At 47.4% G+C, this 14723-nt stretch overlaps 24 non-coding genes across 24 annotated transcripts; 18 read left to right on the plus strand and 6 right to left on the minus strand.

The window, feature by feature from the left end:
* The first annotated feature begins 50 nt into the window (after window positions 1-50).
* Window positions 51-123, plus strand: trnar-ucg. Its single transcript has one exon. It is a non-coding gene; the product is annotated as a tRNA-Arg (tRNA).
* An 899-nt stretch (window positions 124-1022) lies between these two features.
* trnaa-agc lies at window positions 1023-1095 on the minus strand. The gene has a single exon. It is a non-coding gene; the product is annotated as a tRNA-Ala (tRNA).
* A 109-nt stretch (window positions 1096-1204) lies between these two features.
* On the plus strand, window positions 1205-1278 carry trnai-aau. The gene has a single exon. It is a non-coding gene; the product is annotated as a tRNA-Ile (tRNA).
* Window positions 1279-1504: 226 nt separating this feature from the next.
* On the plus strand, window positions 1505-1577 carry trnar-ucg. The gene has a single exon. It is a non-coding gene; the product is annotated as a tRNA-Arg (tRNA).
* A 1079-nt stretch (window positions 1578-2656) lies between these two features.
* On the plus strand, window positions 2657-2730 carry trnai-aau. The gene has a single exon. It is a non-coding gene; the product is annotated as a tRNA-Ile (tRNA).
* Window positions 2731-2956: 226 nt separating this feature from the next.
* trnar-ucg lies at window positions 2957-3029 on the plus strand. The gene has a single exon. It is a non-coding gene; the product is annotated as a tRNA-Arg (tRNA).
* An 899-nt stretch (window positions 3030-3928) lies between these two features.
* trnaa-agc lies at window positions 3929-4001 on the minus strand. The gene has a single exon. It is a non-coding gene; the product is annotated as a tRNA-Ala (tRNA).
* A 109-nt stretch (window positions 4002-4110) lies between these two features.
* Window positions 4111-4184, plus strand: trnai-aau. Its single transcript has one exon. It is a non-coding gene; the product is annotated as a tRNA-Ile (tRNA).
* A 1372-nt stretch (window positions 4185-5556) lies between these two features.
* On the plus strand, window positions 5557-5630 carry trnai-aau. Its single transcript has one exon. It is a non-coding gene; the product is annotated as a tRNA-Ile (tRNA).
* A 226-nt stretch (window positions 5631-5856) lies between these two features.
* trnar-ucg lies at window positions 5857-5929 on the plus strand. Its single transcript has one exon. It is a non-coding gene; the product is annotated as a tRNA-Arg (tRNA).
* Window positions 5930-6805: 876 nt separating this feature from the next.
* Window positions 6806-6878, minus strand: trnaa-agc. Its single transcript has one exon. It is a non-coding gene; the product is annotated as a tRNA-Ala (tRNA).
* A 109-nt stretch (window positions 6879-6987) lies between these two features.
* trnai-aau lies at window positions 6988-7061 on the plus strand. The gene has a single exon. It is a non-coding gene; the product is annotated as a tRNA-Ile (tRNA).
* A 214-nt stretch (window positions 7062-7275) lies between these two features.
* On the plus strand, window positions 7276-7348 carry trnar-ucg. Its single transcript has one exon. It is a non-coding gene; the product is annotated as a tRNA-Arg (tRNA).
* Window positions 7349-8247: 899 nt separating this feature from the next.
* On the minus strand, window positions 8248-8320 carry trnaa-agc. Its single transcript has one exon. It is a non-coding gene; the product is annotated as a tRNA-Ala (tRNA).
* A 109-nt stretch (window positions 8321-8429) lies between these two features.
* On the plus strand, window positions 8430-8503 carry trnai-aau. The gene has a single exon. It is a non-coding gene; the product is annotated as a tRNA-Ile (tRNA).
* A 226-nt stretch (window positions 8504-8729) lies between these two features.
* trnar-ucg lies at window positions 8730-8802 on the plus strand. The gene has a single exon. It is a non-coding gene; the product is annotated as a tRNA-Arg (tRNA).
* Window positions 8803-9701: 899 nt separating this feature from the next.
* Window positions 9702-9774, minus strand: trnaa-agc. The gene has a single exon. It is a non-coding gene; the product is annotated as a tRNA-Ala (tRNA).
* A 109-nt stretch (window positions 9775-9883) lies between these two features.
* Window positions 9884-9957, plus strand: trnai-aau. Its single transcript has one exon. It is a non-coding gene; the product is annotated as a tRNA-Ile (tRNA).
* A 226-nt stretch (window positions 9958-10183) lies between these two features.
* Window positions 10184-10256, plus strand: trnar-ucg. The gene has a single exon. It is a non-coding gene; the product is annotated as a tRNA-Arg (tRNA).
* Window positions 10257-11155: 899 nt separating this feature from the next.
* trnaa-agc lies at window positions 11156-11228 on the minus strand. The gene has a single exon. It is a non-coding gene; the product is annotated as a tRNA-Ala (tRNA).
* A 109-nt stretch (window positions 11229-11337) lies between these two features.
* Window positions 11338-11411, plus strand: trnai-aau. Its single transcript has one exon. It is a non-coding gene; the product is annotated as a tRNA-Ile (tRNA).
* A 226-nt stretch (window positions 11412-11637) lies between these two features.
* trnar-ucg lies at window positions 11638-11710 on the plus strand. The gene has a single exon. It is a non-coding gene; the product is annotated as a tRNA-Arg (tRNA).
* A 1081-nt stretch (window positions 11711-12791) lies between these two features.
* On the plus strand, window positions 12792-12865 carry trnai-aau. Its single transcript has one exon. It is a non-coding gene; the product is annotated as a tRNA-Ile (tRNA).
* Window positions 12866-13091: 226 nt separating this feature from the next.
* trnar-ucg lies at window positions 13092-13164 on the plus strand. Its single transcript has one exon. It is a non-coding gene; the product is annotated as a tRNA-Arg (tRNA).
* The last annotated feature ends 1559 nt before the right edge of the window (window positions 13165-14723 follow it).

Below are 14723 nucleotides of genomic sequence, written 5' to 3' on the forward strand. Positions count from 1 at the left end.
ACACTACTACCAACGTAGCCCCGTTGAAATGTACTCGTCCCTATCCACGTGACCACGTGGCCTAAAGGACAAGGCGTCTGACTTCGGATCAGAAGATTGAGGGTTCGAATCCCTTCGTGGTTGGATGCCCCCACTTCTGTCCGATTCGCGTATGTGTCTGTTGAGTAAAGAAAATCCCAATGAGAGGCTGTGAACATGGACGTCAAACAACGTGACGTGGCTGACTATGGGTCAAAACTACTAGTGCGGTCACAGAGATGCAGGAGATTACACAAGGTGTGTGGTGAAAGCTTTAGGAACTTAGAGGAAATATGTCTTCTCTGTGATCAACATTTGTGTCAGAGGGTGTACCTGTAAGAATTCGGCACCCTTGCTCTGCTTATTATGGGCACAATCAGCAGGAGTAACGCTCTGGAGGAATCCTGCTTTACGTCAGTTCCTCCGAATCAAGGCATTGTGCGTTTCCTGCCATGAAGATTTGGATGCACAGCGTTGACTTTACAATGCTGCGACATTGACTTTCGGGGAAAAGACCCATTTCACACCAAAGAAGAAACGGGAATGGAGAATGCGGGCGTCGATCCCGCTGCCTCTCACATGCAAAGCGAGCGCTCTACCATTTGAGCTAATTCCCCTCTGGAGGTGCCACCTGGGGAAGTATTCACCAGGTGTAACCAATGAAGTTAGTGACTGGTTTTCCCCATTGACATACTGTATGTCTCGTGCAGTATTTTCCTGAGAAGTTCTTGGCCACGCCCGTGGGCTCAGAGGGCTAAAGCGTGGAGTTAGATTCACCAACTGTGAGTATTCAAAGTTTTCAAGGAGATGATTATGAAAAAGGCAAAAGCTGCCTGAGAACAGAAGGTAAATGTCCTCCAGAAGGTCAGGCATAGTTATGTTCCTCAGCAAGAAAGTATCGTGGTGACAAAACACAATATCCTTTTGTAATGGCGTGATTGTGGGACATCAGCCTCCAAACAAAAAGTAGTGGATGCTGTCTGGCTCCACAGAAAAGGAGGTAATGGAGAATGCGGGCATCGATCCCGCTACCTCTCGCATGCTAAGCGAGCGCTCTACCATTTGAGCTAATTCCCCTCTTAAAGACAATTACGAGAGAGGCGCCAACAGGTCGCAAAATACTCGAAAGCAATTGCTTCCCTGTCATTGTATAAGGGACGTGGTCGTAAGAGGACTCTCAGCAGCGGGCCAGTTAGCTCAGCTGGTTAGAGCGTGGTGCTAATAACGCCAAGGTCACAGGTTCGATCCCTGTACTGGCCAGGAACTGTTGCTGTAAAGGCACAAGTCCTTGTGCCGCGCCTACAGATGGAAAGAAAGTTGATGTAAACTTCCCACTGTTTCTCACCCATGGGTTGACCAACAGTGCCACATTGTCTCACACGTGTATCCCATGAAGGCGAAAGCTTCACGTCCAAAGTCCAGCTCCTTCTTACTCTACACTACTACCAACGTAGCCCCGTTGAAATGTACTCGTCCCTATCCACGTGACCACGTGGCCTAAAGGACAAGGCGTCTGACTTCGGATCAGAAGATTGAGGGTTCGAATCCCTTCGTGGTTGGATGCCCCCACTTCTGTCCGATTCGCGTATGTGTCTGTTGAGTAAAGAAAATCCCAATGAGAGGCTGTGAACATGGACGTCAAACAACGTGACGTGGCTGACTATGGGTCAAAACTACTAGTGCGGTCACAGAGATGCAGGAGATTACACAAGGTGTGTGGTGAAAGCTTTAGGAACTTAGAGGAAATATGTCTTCTCTGTGATCAACATTTGTGTCAGAGGGTGTACCTGTAAGAATTCGGCACCCTTGCTCTGCTTATTATGGGCACAATCAGCAGGAGTAACGCTCTGGAGGAATCCTGCTTTACGTCAGTTCCTCCGAATCAAGGCATTGTGCGTTTCCTGCCATGAAGATTTGGATGCACAGCGTTGACTTTACAATGCTGCGACATTGACTTTCGGGGAAAAGACCCATTTCACACCAAAGAAGAAACGGGAATGGAGAATGCGGGCGTCGATCCCGCTGCCTCTCACATGCAAAGCGAGCGCTCTACCATTTGAGCTAATTCCCCTCTGGAGGTGCCACCTGGGGAAGTATTCACCAGGTGTAACCAATGAAGTTAGTGACTGGTTTTCCCCATTGACATACTGTATGTCTCGTGCAGTATTTTCCTGAGAAGTTCTTGGCCACGCCCGTGGGCTCAGAGGACTAAAGCGTGGAGTTAGATTCACCAACTGTGAGTATTCAAAGTTTTCAAGGAGATGATTATGAAAAAGGCAAAAGCTGCTTGAGAACAGAAGGTAAATGTCCTCCAGAAGGTCAGGCATAGTTATGTTCCTCAGCAAGAAAGTATCGTGGTGACAAAACACAATATCCTTTTGTAATGGCGTGATTGTGGGACATCAGCCTCCAAACAAAAAGTAGTGGATGCTGTCTGGCTCCACAGAAAAGGAGGTAATGGAGAATGCGGGCATCGATCACGCTACCTCTCGCATGCTAAGCGAGCGCTCTACCATTTGAGCTAATTCCCCTCTTAAAGACAATTACGAGAGGTGCCAACAGGTCGCAAAATACTCGAAAGCAATTGCTTCCCTGTCATTGTATAAGGGACGTGGTCGTAAGAGGACTCTCAGCAGCGGGCCAGTTAGCTCAGCTGGTTAGAGCGTGGTGCTAATAACGCCAAGGTCACAGGTTCGATCCCTGTACTGGCCAGGAACTGTTGCTGTAAAGGCACAAGTCCTTGTGCCGCGCCTACAGATGGAAAGAAAGTTGATGTAAACTTCCCACTGTTTCTCACCCATGGGTTGACCAACAGTGCCACATTGTCTCACACGTGTATCCCATGAAGGCGAAAGCTTCACGTCCAAAGTCCAGCTCCTTCTTACTCTACACTACTACCAACGTAGCCCCGTTGAAATGTACTCGTCCCTATCCACGTGACCACGTGGCCTAAAGGACAAGGCGTCTGACTTCGGATCAGAAGATTGAGGGTTCGAATCCCTTCGTGGTTGGATGCCCCCACTTCTGTCCGATTCGCGTATGTGTCTGTTGAGTAAAGAAAATCCCAATGAGAGGCTGTGAACATGGACGTCAAACAACGTGACGTGGCTGACTATGGGTCAAAACTACTAGTCCGGTCACAGAGATGCAGGAGATTACACAAGGTGTGTGGTGAAAGCTTTAGGAACTTAGAGGAAATATGTCTTCTCTGTGATCAACATTTGTGTCAGAGGGTGTACCTGTAAGAATTCGGCACCCTTGCTCTGCTTATTATGGGCACAATCAGCAGGAGTAACGCTCTGGAGGAATCCTGCTTTACGTCAGTTCCTCCGAATCAAGGCATTGTGCGTTTCCTGCCATGAAGATTTGGATGCACAGCGTTGACTTTACAATGCTGCGACATTGACTTTCGGGGAAAAGACCCATTTCACACCAAAGAAGAAACGGGAATGGAGAATGCGGGCGTCGATCCCGCTGCCTCTCACATGCAAAGCGAGCGCTCTACCATTTGAGCTAATTCCCCTCTGGAGGTGCCACCTGGGGAAGTATTCACCAGGTGTAACCAATGAAGTTAGTGACTGGTTTTCCCCATTGACATACTGTATGTCTCGTGCAGTATTTTCCTGAGAAGTTCTTGGCCACGCCCGTGGGCTCAGAGGACTAAAGCGTGGAGTTAGATTCACCAACTGTGAGTATTCAAAGTTTTCAAGGAGATGATTATGAAAAAGGCAAAAGCTGCTTGAGAACAGAAGGTAAATGTCCTCCAGAAGGTCAGGCATAGTTATGTTCCTCAGCAAGAAAGTATCGTGGTGACAAAACACAATATCCTTTTGTAATGGCGTGATTGTGGGACATCAGCCTCCAAACAAAAAGTAGTGGATGCTGTCTGGCTCCACAGAAAAGGAGGTAATGGAGAATGCGGGCATCGATCCCGCTACCTCTCGCATGCTAAGCGAGCGCTCTACCATTTGAGCTAATTCCCCTCTTAAAGACAATTACGAGAGAGGCGCCAACAGGTCGCAAAATACTCGAAAGCAATTGCTTCCCTGTCATTGTATAAGGGACGTGGTCGTAAGAGGACTCTCAGCAGCGGGCCAGTTAGCTCAGCTGGTTAGAGCGTGGTGCTAATAACGCCAAGGTCACAGGTTCGATCCCTGTACTGGCCAGGAACTGTTGCTGTAAAGGCACAAGTCCTTGTGCCGCGCCTACAGATGGAAAGAAAGTTGATGTAAACTTCCCACTGTTTCTCACCCATGGGTTGACCAACAGTGCCACATTGTCTCACACGTGTATCCCATGAAGGCGAAAGCTTCACGTCCAAAGTCCAGCTCCTTCTTACTCTACACTACTACCAACGTAGCCCCGTTGAAATGTACTCGTCCCTATCCACGTGGCCTAAAGGACAAGGCGTCTGACTTCGGATCAGAAGATTGAGGGTTCGAATCCCTTCGTGGTTGGATGCCCCCACTTCTGTCCGATTCGCGTATGTGTCTGTTGAGTAAAGAAAATCCCAATGAGAGGCTGTGAACATGGACGTCAAACAACGTGACGTGGCTGACTATGGGTCAAAACTACTAGTCCGGTCACAGAGATGCAGAACATTACACAAGGTGTGTGGTGAAAGCTTTAGGAACTTAGAGGAAATATGTCTTCTCTGTGATCAACATTTGTGTCAGAGGGTGTACCTGTAAGAATTCGGCACCCTTGCTCTGCTTATTATGGGCACAATCAGCAGGAGTAACGCTCTGGAGGAATCCTGCTTTACGTCAGTTCCTCCGAATCAAGGCATTGTGCGTTTCCTGCCATGAAGATTTGGATGCACAGCGTTGACTTTACAATGCTGCGACATTGACTTTCGGGGAAAAGACCCATTTCACACCAAAGAAGAAACGGGAATGGAGAATGCGGGCGTCGATCCCGCTGCCTCTCACATGCAAAGCGAGCGCTCTACCATTTGAGCTAATTCCCCTCTGGAGGTGCCACCTGGGGAAGTATTCACCAGGTGTAACCAATGAAGTTAGTGACTGGTTTTCCCCATTGACATACTGTATGTCTCGTGCAGTATTTTCCTGAGAAGTTCTTGGCCACGCCCGTGGGCTCAGAGGACTAAAGCGTGGAGTTAGATTCACCAACTGTGAGTATTCAAAGTTTTCAAGGAGATGATTATGAAAAAGGCAAAAGCTGCTTGAGAACAGAAGGTAAATGTCCTCCAGAAGGTCAGGCATAGTTATGTTCCTCAGCAAGAAAGTATCGTGGTGACAAAACACAATATCCTTTTGTAATGGCGTGATTGTGGGACATCAGCCTCCAAACAAAAAGTAGTGGATGCTGTCTGGCTCCACAGAAAAGGAGGTAATGGAGAATGCGGGCATCGATCCCGCTACCTCTCGCATGCTAAGCGAGCGCTCTACCATTTGAGCTAATTCCCATCTTAAAGACAATTACGAGAGAGGTGCCAACAGGTCGCAAAATAATCGAAAGCAATTGCTTCCCTGTCATTGTATAAGGGACGTGGTCGTAAGAGGACTCTCAGCAGCGGGCCAGTTAGCTCAGCTGTTTAGAGCGTGGTGCTAATAACGCCAAGGTCACAGGTTCGATCCCTGTACTGGCCAGGAACTGTTGCTGTAAAGGCACAAGTCCTTGTGCCGCGCCTACAGATGGAAAGAAAGTTGATGTAAACTTCCCACTGTTTCTCACCCATGGGTTGACCAACAGTGCCACATTGTCTCACACGTGTATCCCATGAAGGCGAAAGCTTCACGTCCAAAGTCCAGCTCCTTCTTACTCTACACTACTACCAACGTAGCCCCGTTGAAATGTACTCGTCCCTATCCACGTGACCACGTGGCCTAAAGGACAAGGCGTCTGACTTCGGATCAGAAGATTGAGGGTTCGAATCCCTTCGTGGTTGGATGCCCCCACTTCTGTCCGATTCGCGTATGTGTCTGTTGAGTAAAGAAAATCCCAAATGAGAGGCTGTGAACATGGACGTCAAACAACGTGACGTGGCTGACTATGGGTCAAAACTACTAGTGCGGTCACAGAGATGCAGGAGATTACACAAGGTGTGTGGTGAAAGCTTTAGGAACTTAGAGGAAATATGTCTTCTCTGTGATCAACATTTGTGTCAGAGGGTGTACCTGTAAGAATTCGGCACAATCAGCAGGAGTAACGCTCTGGAGGAATCCTGCTTTACGTCAGTTCCTCCGAATCAAGGCATTGTGCGTTTCCTGCCATGAAGATTTGGATGCACAGCGTTGACTTTACAATGCTGCGACATTGACTTTCGGGGAAAAGACCCATTTCACACCAAAGAAGAAACGGGAATGGAGAATGCGGGCGTCGATCCCGCTGCCTCTCACATGCAAAGCGAGCGCTCTACCATTTGAGCTAATTCCCCTCTGGAGGTGCCACCTGGGGAAGTATTCACCAGGTGTAACCAATGAAGTTAGTGACTGGTTTTCCCCATTGACATACTGTATGTCTCGTGCAGTATTTTCCTGAGAAGTTCTTGGCCACGCCCGTGGGCTCAGAGGACTAAAGCGTGGAGTTAGATTCACCAACTGTGAGTATTCAAAGTTTTCAAGGAGATGATTATGAAAAAGGCAAAAGCTGCCTGAGAACAGAAGGTAAATGTCCTCCAGAAGGTCAGGCATAGTTATGTTCCTCAGCAAGAAAGTATCGTGGTGACAAAACACAATATCCTTTTGTAATGGCGTGATTGTGGGACATCAGCCTCCAAACAAAAAGTAGTGGATGCTGTCTGGCTCCACAGAAAAGGAGGTAATGGAGAATGCGGGCATCGATCCCGCTACCTCTCGCATGCTAAGCGAGCGCTCTACCATTTGAGCTAATTCCCCTCTTAAAGACAATTACGAGAGAGGTGCCAACAGGTCGCAAAATACTCGAAAGCAATTGCTTCCCTGTCATTGTATAAGGGACGTGGTCGTAAGAGGACTCTCAGCAGCGGGCCAGTTAGCTCAGCTGTTTAGAGCGTGGTGCTAATAACGCCAAGGTCACAGGTTCGATCCCTGTACTGGCCAGGAACTGTTGCTGTAAAGGCACAAGTCCTTGTGCCGCGCCTACAGATGGAAAGAAAGTTGATGTAAACTTCCCACTGTTTCTCACCCATGGGTTGACCAACAGTGCCACATTGTCTCACACGTGTATCCCATGAAGGCGAAAGCTTCACGTCCAAAGTCCAGCTCCTTCTTACTCTACACTACTACCAACGTAGCCCCGTTGAAATGTACTCGTGACCACGTGGCCTAAAGGACAAGGCGTCTGACTTCGGATCAGAAGATTGAGGGTTCGAATCCCTTCGTGGTTGGATGCCCCCACTTCTGTCCGATTCGCGTATGTGTCTGTTGAGTAAAGAAAATCCCAATGAGAGGCTGTGAACATGGACGTCAAACAACGTGACGTGGCTGACTAAGGGTCAAAACTACTAGTCCGGTCACAGAGATGCAGGAGATTACACAAGGTGTGTGGTGAAAGCTTTAGGAACTTAGAGGAAATATGTCTTCTCTGTGATCAACATTTGTGTCAGAGGGTGTGCCTGTAAGAATTCGGCACCCTTGCTCTGCTTATTATGGGCACAATCAGCAGGAGTAACGCTCTGGAGGAATCCTGCTTTACGTCAGTTCCTCCGAATCAAGGCATTGTGCGTTTCCTGCCATGAAGATTTGGATGCACAGCGTTGACTTTACAATGCTGCGACATTGACTTTCGGGGAAAAGACCCATTTCACACCAAAGAAGAAACGGGAATGGAGAATGCGGGCGTCGATCCCGCTGCCTCTCACATGCAAAGCGAGCGCTCTACCATTTGAGCTAATTCCCCTCTGGAGGTGCCACCTGGGGAAGTATTCACCAGGTGTAACCAATGAAGTTAGTGACTGGTTTTCCCCATTGACATACTGTATGTCTCGTGCAGTATTTTCCTGAGAAGTTCTTGGCCACGCCCGTGGGCTCAGAGGGCTAAAGCGTGGAGTTAGATTCACCAACTGTGAGTATTCAAAGTTTTCAAGGAGATGATTATGAAAAAGGCAAAAGCTGCCTGAGAACAGAAGGTAAATGTCCTCCAGAAGGTCAGGCATAGTTATGTTCCTCAGCAAGAAAGTATCGTGGTGACAAAACACAATATCCTTTTGTAATGGCGTGATTGTGGGACATCAGCCTCCAAACAAAAAGTAGTGGATGCTGTCTGGCTCCACAGAAAAGGAGGTAATGGAGAATGCGGGCATCGATCCCGCTACCTCTCGCATGCTAAGCGAGCGCTCTACCATTTGAGCTAATTCCCCTCTTAAAGACAATTACGAGAGAGGCGCCAACAGGTCGCAAAATACTCGAAAGCAATTGCTTCCCTGTCATTGTATAAGGGACGTGGTCGTAAGAGGACTCTCAGCAGCGGGCCAGTTAGCTCAGCTGGTTAGAGCGTGGTGCTAATAACGCCAAGGTCACAGGTTCGATCCCTGTACTGGCCAGGAACTGTTGCTGTAAAGGCACAAGTCCTTGTGCCGCGCCTACAGATGGAAAGAAAGTTGATGTAAACTTCCCACTGTTTCTCACCCATGGGTTGACCAACAGTGCCACATTGTCTCACACGTGTATCCCATGAAGGCGAAAGCTTCACGTCCAAAGTCCAGCTCCTTCTTACTCTACACTACTACCAACGTAGCCCCGTTGAAATGTACTCGTCCCTATCCATGTGACCACGTGGCCTAAAGGACAAGGCGTCTGACTTCGGATCAGAAGATTGAGGGTTCGAATCCCTTCGTGGTTGGATGCCCCCACTTCTGTCCGATTCGCGTATGTGTCTGTTGAGTAAAGAAAATCCCAATGAGAGGCTGTGAACATGGACGTCAAACAACGTGACGTGGCTGACTATGGGTCAAAACTACTAGTCCGGTCACAGAGATGCAGGAGATTACACAAGGTGTGTGGTGAAAGCTTTAGGGACTTAGAGGAAATATGTCTTCTCTGTGATCAACATTTGTGTCAGAGGGTGTACCTGTAAGAATTCGGCACCCTTGCTCTGCTTATTATGGGCACAATCAGCAGGAGTAACGCTCTGGAGGAATCCTGCTTTACGTCAGTTCCTCCGAATCAAGGCATTGTGCGTTTCCTGCCATGAAGATTTGGATGCACAGCGTTGACTTTACAATGCTGCGACATTGACTTTCGGGGAAAAGACCCATTTCACACCAAAGAAGAAACGGGAATGGAGAATGCGGGCGTCGATCCCGCTGCCTCTCACATGCAAAGTGAGCGCTCTACCATTTGAGCTAATTCCCCTCTGGAGGTGCCACCTGGGGAAGTATTCACCAGGTGTAACCAATGAAGTTAGTGACTGGTTTTCCCCATTGACATACTGTATGTCTCGTGCAGTATTTTCCTGAGAAGTTCTTGGCCACGCCCGTGGGCTCAGAGGACTAAAGCGTGGAGTTAGATTCACCAACTGTGAGTATTCAAAGTTTTCAAGGAGATGATTATGAAAAAGGCAAAAGCTGCTTGAGAACAGAAGGTAAATGTCCTCCAGAAGGTCAGGCATAGTTATGTTCCTCAGCAAGAAAGTATCGTGGTGACAAAACACAATATCCTTTTGTAATGGCGTGATTGTGGGACATCAGCCTCCAAACAAAAAGTAGTGGATGCTGTCTGGCTCCACAGAAAAGGAGGTAATGGAGAATGCGGGCATCGATCCCGCTACCTCTCGCATGCTAAGCGAGCGCTCTACCATTTGAGCTAATTCCCCTCTTAAAGACAATTACGAGAGAGGCGCCAACAGCTCGCAAAATACTCGAAAGCAATTGCTTCCCTGTCATTGTATAAGGGACGTGGTCGTAAGAGGACTCTCAGCAGCGGGCCAGTTAGCTCAGCTGGTTAGAGCGTGGTGCTAATAACGCCAAGGTCACAGGTTCGATCCCTGTACTGGCCAGGAACTGTTGCTGTAAAGGCACAAGTCCTTGTGCCGCGCCTACAGATGGAAAGAAAGTTGATGTAAACTTCCCACTGTTTCTCACCCATGGGTTGACCAACAGTGCCACATTGTCTCACACGTGTATCCCATGAAGGCGAAAGCTTCACGTCCAAAGTCCAGCTCCTTCTTACTCTACACTACTACCAACGTAGCCCCGTTGAAATGTACTCGTCCCTATCCACGTGACCACGTGGCCTAAAGGACAAGGCGTCTGACTTCGGATCAGAAGATTGAGGGTTCGAATCCCTTCGTGGTTGGATGCCCCCACTTCTGTCCGATTCGCGTATGTGTCTGTTGAGTAAAGAAAATCCCAATGAGAGGCTGTGAACATGGACGTCAAACAACGTGACGTGGCTGACTATGGGTCAAAACTACTAGTCCGGTCACAGAGATGCAGGAGATTACACAAGGTGTGTGGTGAAAGCTTTAGGGACTTAGAGGAAATATGTCTTCTCTGTGATCAACATTTGTGTCAGAGGGTGTACCTGTAAGAATTCGGCACCCTTGCTCTGCTTATTATGGGCACAATCAGCAGGAGTAACGCTCTGGAGGAATCCTGCTTTACGTCAGTTCCTCCGAATCAAGGCATTGTGCGTTTCCTGCCATGAAGATTTGGATGCACAGCGTTGACTTTACAATGCTGCGACATTGACTTTCGGGGAAAAGACCCATTTCACACCAAAGAAGAAACGGGAATGGAGAATGCGGGCGTCGATCCCGCTGCCTCTCACATGCAAAGCGAGCGCTCTACCATTTGAGCTAATTCCCCTCTGGAGGTGCCACCTGGGGAAGTATTCACCAGGTGTAACCAATGAAGTTAGTGACTGGTTTTCCCCATTGACATACTGTATGTCTCGTGCAGTATTTTCCTGAGAAGTTCTTGGCCACGCCCGTGGGCTCAGAGGACTAAAGCGTGGAGTTAGATTCACCAACTGTGAGTATTCAAAGTTTTCAAGGAGATGATTATGAAAAAGGCAAAAGCTGCTTGAGAACAGAAGGTAAATGTCCTCCAGAAGGTCAGGCATAGTTATGTTCCTCAGCAAGAAAGTATCGTGGTGACAAAACACAATATCCTTTTGTAATGGCGTGATTGTGGGACATCAGCCTCCAAACAAAAAGTAGTGGATGCTGTCTGGCTCCACAGAAAAGGAGGTAATGGAGAATGCGGGCATCGATCCCGCTACCTCTCGCATGCTAAGCGAGCGCTCTACCATTTGAGCTAATTCCCCTCTTAAAGACAATTACGAGAGAGGCGCCAACAGCTCGCAAAATACTCGAAAGCAATTGCTTCCCTGTCATTGTATAAGGGACGTGGTCGTAAGAGGACTCTCAGCAGCGGGCCAGTTAGCTCAGCTGGTTAGAGCGTGGTGCTAATAACGCCAAGGTCACAGGTTCGATCCCTGTACTGGCCAGGAACTGTTGCTGTAAAGGCACAAGTCCTTGTGCCGCGCCTACAGATGGAAAGAAAGTTGATGTAAACTTCCCACTGTTTCTCACCCATGGGTTGACCAACAGTGCCACATTGTCTCACACGTGTATCCCGTGAAGGCGAAAGCTTCACGTCCAAAGTCCAGCTCCTTCTTACTCTACACTACTACCAACGTAGCCCCGTTGAAATGTACTCGTCCCTATCCACGTGACCACGTGGCCTAAAGGACAAGGCGTCTGACTTCGGATCAGAAGATTGAGGGTTCGAATCCCTTCGTGGTTGGATGCCCCCACTTCTGTCCGATTCGCGTATGTGTCTGTTGAGTAAAGAAAATCCCAATGAGAGGCTGTGAACATGGACGTCAAACAACGTGACGTGGCTGACTATGGGTCAAAACTACTAGTCCGGTCACAGAGATGCAGGAGATTACACAAGGTGTGTGGTGAAAGCTTTAGGGACTTAGAGGAAATATGTCTTCTCTGTGATCAACATTTGTGTCAGAGGGTGTACCTGTAAGAATTGGGCACCCTTGCTCTGCTTATTATGGGCACAATCAGCAGGAGTAACGCTCTGGAGGAATCCTGCTTTACGTCAGTTCCTCCGAATCAAGGCATTGTGCGTTTCCTGCCATGAAGATTTGGATGCACAGCGTTGACTTTACAATGCTGCGACATTGACTTTCGGGGAAAAGACCCATTTCACACCAAAGAAGAAACGGGAATGGAGAATGCGGGCGTCGGTCCCGCTGCCTCTCACATGCAAAGCGAGCGCTCTACCATTTGAGCTAATTCCCCTCTGGAGGTGCCACCTGGGGAAGTATTCACCAGGTGTAACCAATGAAGTTAGTGACTGGTTTTCCCCATTGACATACTGTATGTCTCGTGCAGTATTTTCCTGAGAAGTTCTTGGCCACGCCCGTGGGCTCAGAGGACTAAAGCGTGGAGTTAGATTCACCAACTGTGAGTATTCAAAGTTTTCAAGGAGATGATTATGAAAAAGGCAAAAGCTGCTTGAGAACAGAAGGTAAATGTCCTCCAGAAGGTCAGGCATAGTTATGTTCCTCAGCAAGAAAGTATCGTGGTGACAAAACACAATATCCTTTTGTAATGGCGTGATTGTGGGACATCAGCCTCCAAACAAAAAGTAGTGGATGCTGTCTGGCTCCACAGAAAAGGAGGTAATGGAGAATGCGGGCATCGATCCCGCTACCTCTCGCATGCTAAGCAAGCGCTCTACCATTTGAGCTAATTCCCCTCTTAAAGACAATAACGAGAGAGGCGCCAACAGGTCGCAAAATACTCGAAAGCAATTGCTTCCCTGTCATTGTATAAGGGACGTGGTCGTAAGAGGACTCTCAGCAGCGGGCCAGTTAGCTCAGCTGGTTAGAGCGTGGTGCTAATAACGCCAAGGTCACAGGTTCGATCCCTGTACTGGCCAGGAACTGTTGCTGTAAAGGCACAAGTCCTTGTGCCGCGCCTACAGATGGAAAGAAAGTTGATGAAAACTTCCCACTGTTTCTCACCCATGGGTTGACCAACAGTGCCACATTGTCTCACACGTGTATCCCATGAAGGCGAAAGCTTCACGTCCAAAGTCCAGCTCCTTCTTACTCTACACTACTACCAACGTAGCCCCGTTGAAATGTACTCGTCCCTATCCACGTGACCACGTGGCCTAAAGGACAAGGCGTCTGACTTCGGATCAGAAGATTGAGGGTTCGAATCCCTTCGTGGTTGGATGCCCCCACTTCTGTCCGATTCGCGTATGTGTCTGTTGAGTAAAGAAAGTCCCAATGAGAGGCTGTGAACATGGACGTCAAACAACGTGACGTGGCTGACTATGGGTCAAAACTACTAGTCCGGTCACAGAGATGCAGGAGATTACACAAGGTGTGTGGTGAAAGCTTTAGGGACTTAGAGGAAATATGTCTTCTCTGTGATCAACATTTGTGTCAGAGGGTGTACCTGTAAGAATTGGGCACCCTTGCTCTGCTTATTATGGGCACAATCAGCAGGAGTAACGCTCTGGAGGAATCCTGCTTTACGTCAGTTCCTCCGAATCAAGGCATTGTGCGTTTCCTGCCATGAAGATTTGGATGCACAGCGTTGACTTTACAATGCTGCGACATTGACTTTCGGGGAAAAGACCCATTTCACACCAAAGAAGAAACGGGAATGGAGAATGCGGGCGTCGATCCCGCTGCCTCTCACATGCAAAGCGAGCGCTCTACCATTTGAGCTAATTCCCCTCTGGAGGTGCCACCTGGGGAAGTATTCACCAGGTGCTGAAGATTTCCACTGAAGTTAGTGACTGATATAGTACTTGGCTCTTTGCACATCCCTAAATACAAGTAGTTAAGTGGGATATAGCTTGACAACTCTGCCTTCCACTGTGACAGTGTTGGGGGAAAGGGGCTTTCCAGCAATAAAGTACAAGATTACAGAATTTTCTTTGGTGGCAATCCCCAACATTAAAAATGACAAGTAGACAGAGACAAGGAGTGGGTACTATATTGAGTTCTGAGCATAATGAAATAACAGGACATATTTCCTTCCAATAGGGGGTGAATTAACAACATGACCAAACCAACACAAGAAGGACATTTCTGAATGCATGACATTCAGTTTTAGTGGAGTATGTTCTATGCTGAGTCTTGAACTGTAAGGGCTAGTGCCTCCAATTGTATGAGCCAAAATGTACATTTGAACAAAATCAGTGTTTTCCTCAAGATCAACTACCCATTTTTTCTTAATAGAAAGGGTATCATCTTGATAAACCTGAATTAAGCTTCTTAATTGCAAGAATTGTGAGCTAAGTACATCATATTTTTCTTGGATCTGTTTAAATGAAAGAAGTTCTAAAAAGTCATACAAGTTAGCAAAGAGAGGTTTCTAAGTTTATTAATGTTACATTTATGGCTGATTTTGCTTTATTGTAAAAACGTGTACTGTTTAGGTTTTTAAGTTAGAACAGAAAGAATTGGAAACAAGCTTACATCATCAGTCTTATAATTATCTAAGCTAAGTTTCATATTCATAAGTGTAAGTTTGCCAACAGAAACCCTCTCTCCACAGTTTTTCATAAAGAATGTGAGCAGTATTTATAGACCATTAAATACTGCACTGAGAAGACGGCTGTAAAAACTGTTAACAAATGTCTATATTTAACTTTATTCTGTTGTTTTATTTATTTTATGTATTTATTTTTATCATTTTTTAATCATTTCAATAAATTAATTTAATTTTCTCTCTATTTCAGATATGTTGTTGTGGAACGCCCCCCGCTTCAAAAATGT

This window comes from Thunnus maccoyii, chromosome 6 (assembly GCF_910596095.1).
Source record: "Thunnus maccoyii chromosome 6, fThuMac1.1, whole genome shotgun sequence".
Lineage (NCBI taxonomy): Eukaryota > Metazoa > Chordata > Actinopteri > Scombriformes > Scombridae > Thunnus > Thunnus maccoyii.